The sequence below is a fragment of the Schistocerca gregaria genome, unplaced genomic scaffold, assembly GCF_023897955.1.
Source record: "Schistocerca gregaria isolate iqSchGreg1 unplaced genomic scaffold, iqSchGreg1.2 ptg000474l, whole genome shotgun sequence".
NCBI classification, from domain to species: Eukaryota; Metazoa; Arthropoda; class Insecta; order Orthoptera; family Acrididae; genus Schistocerca; species Schistocerca gregaria.
In genome coordinates, this window is record NW_026061887.1 from 1,844,128 (window position 1) to 1,849,351 (window position 5,224).

Genomic DNA, 5,224 nt, shown 5'->3' on the forward strand with positions numbered 1-5,224 from the left:
TCTTCCAAATCCACCAGAAACAAACGCAAAATAAAAGCGGATGAAGTGTCACTAGAAGCCTTCCTAAGAGACAGTCTCCATTCCTTCCGAACTGACTACGGAAATGTAGACGAGATGTGGCTCAAATTCAAAGATATAGTAGCAACAGCAATTGAGAGGTTCATACATCATGAATTGGTAAGAGATGGAACTGATCCCCCATGGTACACAAAACAGGGCCGAACGCTATTGCAGAGGCAACTGAAAAAGCATGCGAAGTTCAGAAGAATGCGAAATCCCGAAGATTGGCTAAAATTTACAGACATGCGAAATTTGGCACGTACTTCGATGCGAGATGCTTTTAATAGGTTCCACAACAAAACATTGTCTCGAAATTTGGTAGAAAATCCGAAGAAATTCTGGTCGTATCTAAAGTACACAAGCGGCAAGACGCAGTCAATACTTTCGTCGCGCAGTGCCGATGGTACTGTTACCGACGACTGTGAAGGTAAAGCGAACTTACTGAACCCAGTTTTCCGAAATTACTTTACCAGGGAAGACGAACAGAACATTCCAGAATTTGAAACACTAACAGCTGCTAGCATGAGTTTCTTAGAAGTAGATACCTTCGGGGTTGCGAAGCAACTCTAATCGCTTGATAAGGGCAAGTCTTCATGTCTAGATTATATACCGATTAGGTTCCTTTCAGATTACGTTGGTACAATAGCTCCCTACGTAGCAACCCTTTACAACCACTCGCTCACCGATAGATCTGTACCTACAGATTGGAAAATTGCGCAGGTCGCACCAGTGTTCAAGAAGGGTAGTAGGAGTAATCCATTTAACTACAGACCTATATCATTGACGTCGGTTTGCAGTAGGGTTTTGGAGCATATACTGTATTCAAACATTATGAGTCAACTCGAAGGGAACGATCTATTGATACGTAATCAGTATGGTTTCAGAAAACATCGTTCTTGTGCAACGCAACTAGCTCTTTATTCGTACGAAGCAATGGCCGCTATCGACAGGGGATCTCAAGTTGATTCAGTATTTCTAGATTTCCGGAAAACTTTTGATACCGTTCCTCAAAAGCGCCTTCTAATCAAGCTGCGCGCCTATGGGGTAACGTCTCAGTTGTGTGACTGGATTCGTGATTTCCTGTCAGGAAGGTCGCAGTTCGTAGTAATAGACGGCAAATCATTGAGTAAAACTGAAGTGATATCAGGTGATCCCCAGGGAAGCGCCCTGGGACCTCTGCTGTTCCTGATCTATATAAATGACCTGGGTTCTCTTAGGTCGTTCGCAGATGATGCTGTAATTTACCGTCTAGTAAGGTCATCCGAAGACCAGTATCAGTTGCAAAGCAATTTAGAAAAGATTGCTGTATGGTGCGGCAGATGGCAGTTGGTAAATAACGAAAAGTCTGAGGTGATCCACATGAGTTCCAAAAGAAATCCGCTGGAGTTCGATTACTCGTTAAATAGTACAATTCTCAAGGCTGTCAATTCAACTAAGTACCTGGGTGTTAAAATTACGAACAACTTCAGTTGGAAAGAGCACATAGATAATATTGTGGGTAAGGCGAGCCAAAGGTTGCGTTTCATTGGCGGGACACTTAGAAGATGCAGCAAGTCCACTGAAGAGACAGCTTACACTACACTCGTTCGTCCTCTGTTAGAATATTGCTGCGCCTTGTGGGATCCTTACCAGGTGGGATAGGCGGAGGACATTGAAAGGGTGCAAAAAATGGCAGCTCCTTTTGTATCATCGCGTAATAGGGGAGAGAGTGTGGCAGATATGATACGCGAGTTGGGGTGGAAGTCATTAAAGCAAAGACGTGTTCCGTCGCGGCGAGATCTATTTACGAAATTTCGTTCACCAACTTTCTCTTCCTAATGCGAAAATATTTTGTTGAACCAAACCTACATAGGAAGGAATGATCATCAAAATAAATTAAGAGAAATTAGAGCTCGAACAGAAAGATTTAGGTGTTCGTTTTTCCCGCGCGCTGATCTGGAGTGGAATGGTAGAGAGATAGAATGAATGTGGTTCGATGAACCCTCTGCCAAGCACTTAAATTTGAATTGCAGAGTAGTCATGTAGATGTAGATGGGGGGTAAGATATGAAAGAGGAAGCAGCCTGGTAGAATTTTGCACAGAGCCCAACTTAATCAAAGCCAACACTTGGTTCAAGAATCGTAAGAGAAGGTTGTATACATGGAAGAATCCTGGTGATACTAGCAGGTATCCGATAGAGATTTAGGAACCAGGTTTTAAGTTGTATCTTACCGTTGTATAGTCTAAGAGGTTTCCAGGGGCAGATGTGGACTCTTACCACAATCTATTGGTTATGAACAGTAGATTAAAACTGAAGAAACTGCAAAAAGGTGGAAATTTAAGTACATGGGACCTGGATAAACTGACTAAACCAGAGGTTGTACAGAATTTCAGGGGGAGCATAAGGGAACAATTGAAAGAATGAGGGAAAGGAATACAGTAGATGAAGAATGGGTAGCTTTGAGGGATGAAATAGTGAATGCAGCAGAGGACAAGTAGGTAAAAAGACAAGGGCTAGCAGAAATCCTTGGGTAACAGAAGATATATTGAATTTAATTGATGAACGGAGAAAATATAAAAATGCAGAAAATGAAGCAGGCAAAAATGAGAACCACAGGAAGTGCAAAATGGCTAAGCAGGGTTGCCTACAGGACAAATGTAAGGATGAGGAGGCTTATCTCACTTGGGGGAAGATAGATACTGCCTACAGGAAAATTAAAGAGACCGTTTGAGAAAAGAGAACAAACTGCATGAATATCAAGAGCTCCGATGGAAACACAGTTCTAAGCAAAGAAGGGAAAGCAGAAAGGTGGAAGGAGTATATAGAGGTTCTATGCAAGGGCGATGTACTTGAGGACAATTTTATGGAAATGGAAGAATATGTAAATGAAGATGAAATGGGAGATACGATACTGCGTGAAGAGTTTGAGAGAGCACTGAAAGACCTGAGTCGAAACAGGGCCCCGGGAGTATATAACATTCCATTAGAACTACTGACAGCCTTGGGAAAGCCAGTCGTGACAAAACTCTACCATCTGCAGACGAAATACCCACAGACTTCAAGAAGAATATAATAATTTCAATCCCAAAGAAAGCAGGAATTGACAGATGCGAAAATTACCGATCTGTCAGTTTAATAAGTCACGGCTGCCAAACACTAACGCGAAATCTTTACAGACGATTGGAAAAACTAGTAGAAGCCGACGTCAGGGCAGATCAGTTTCGATTCCGTAGAAATATTGGAATACGTGAGGCAATACTAACCCTACGACTTATCTTAGAAAATAGATTAAGTCTACAAATGCTAGAAACGTATGTTTCCCTTTCCTTAGAGTATTCCAGTCAACACTGTCAAAAGTTTTCTCTCTTTCAATTTCTGAAGGTGGCAGAGGTAATATACAGGGAGCGAAAGGCTATTTACAATTTGTACAGAAACCAGATGGCAGTTATAAGAGTCGAGGGGCATGAAAGGGAATCAGTGGTTGGGAAGGGAGTGAGACAGGTTTGTAGCTTCGCCCCGATGTTATTCAATCTGTATATTGAGGAAGCAGTGAAGAAAACAAAAGAAAAATTCGGAGTAGGTATTAAAATCTATTGTAATACTATCAAAGTTTTTATTTCATCTCAATGTCATCGGCAAACCTCACAGACAGCAAAGGACTACGAACAGCAGTTATGCGGAATGGATAGTGTCTTGAATGAAGGATAAAAGATGATGTCAACAAAAGCCAAACGAGGATAATAGAATGTTGTCGAATTAAGTCGGGTGATGCTGAAGGTATTAGATTAGGAAATGTGACACTTAAAGTTGTAAAGGAGTTTTGCTATTTGGGGAGAAAAATAACTGATGTTGGTCGAAGTAGAGAGGATATAAAATGTAGACTGGCAACGGCAAGGAAAGCTTATCTGAAGAAGAGAAATCTGTTAACATTGAGTATAGATGTAGGTGTCAGGAAGTCGTTTCTGAAAGTATTTGTATGGAGTGTAGCCATGTATGGAAGTGTAACATGGGCGATAAATAGTTTAGACAAGAAGAGAATAGAAGCTTTCGAAATGTGGTGCTACAGAAGAATGCTGAAGATTAGATGGGTAGATGACATAACTAATGAGGAGGTACTTAATAGGATTGGGGAGAAGAGAAGTTTGTGGCACAACTTGACTGGAAGAAGGGATCGATTTCTAGAACATGTTCTGAGACATCAAGAGATCACCAGTGTAGTGTTGGAGGGGAGCGTGGAGGGTAAAAATCGTAGAGGGAGACCAATAGATGAATACACCAAGCAGATTCAGAAGAATGTAGGTTGCAGTAGGTACTGGGAGATGAAGAAGCTTGCACAGGATAGAGTAGCATGGAGAGCTGCATCAAACCAGTCTCAGGACTGTAGGCTACAACAATATAAATTAAGAGAGCGCTATTTCATTTACTCTGTATCAACCTTAGAGAGTGACTTCTGCTACCTTGGTATTTATTTGATTGTTGTTATTTTAAAAGTGAAACCGATTTCTCATATGCTTAAAGTGTTTCAGAATGAGTAACTTCAAGTAGTGGGGCAACTGATGACGCGATTGATGTTAGCTGATGACACGATTACCGTTATCCAAGATGGTGGCTTTTGGAGGGAAGATAGCTCAATTGCGCTACCTCTACTAACCTAAAAAAATGGCGGGAAAGAATTGGCTATTTCCACTAACCTAAGTCAACTCTTCCTAGGAAGTAGGCATAAGTCTTTATTTAAACCATTAGAGGTAGTACCACTATCAAGTGTTTTCGCCATGCTCTTGTCAAATGTTCACGAATTTTCCTCTAAGAGCTTACTCCTGCAGCTGATGCAAGTTATTATGATATTGTCACTCAATTCGAATATAATTTTTATAAATTTGTTTAAATAAGTTTAAATTTGATTAGATTTCTTTAAATTTATTATCTACCTACGGCATTAGTGTGTTACCACCACGAGGCTAAGATATAGGTTGTCGGTATGTTACATGAAATCATTCAACTCTACACATAAGTCCTTATTAAGCAGTTAGAGTGAAATTAACGTGCATTTTCCAAGAGGATTGTGGTACTGCCTCTAAGAGCTTATTCCCAGAAATCATGGGAGTTAGTGTTGTGTTGCCTCCACTAGAGCCTGCTCATTCAATTCGGATATAATTTGTTTAAATTTATTATCTACCTACAGCA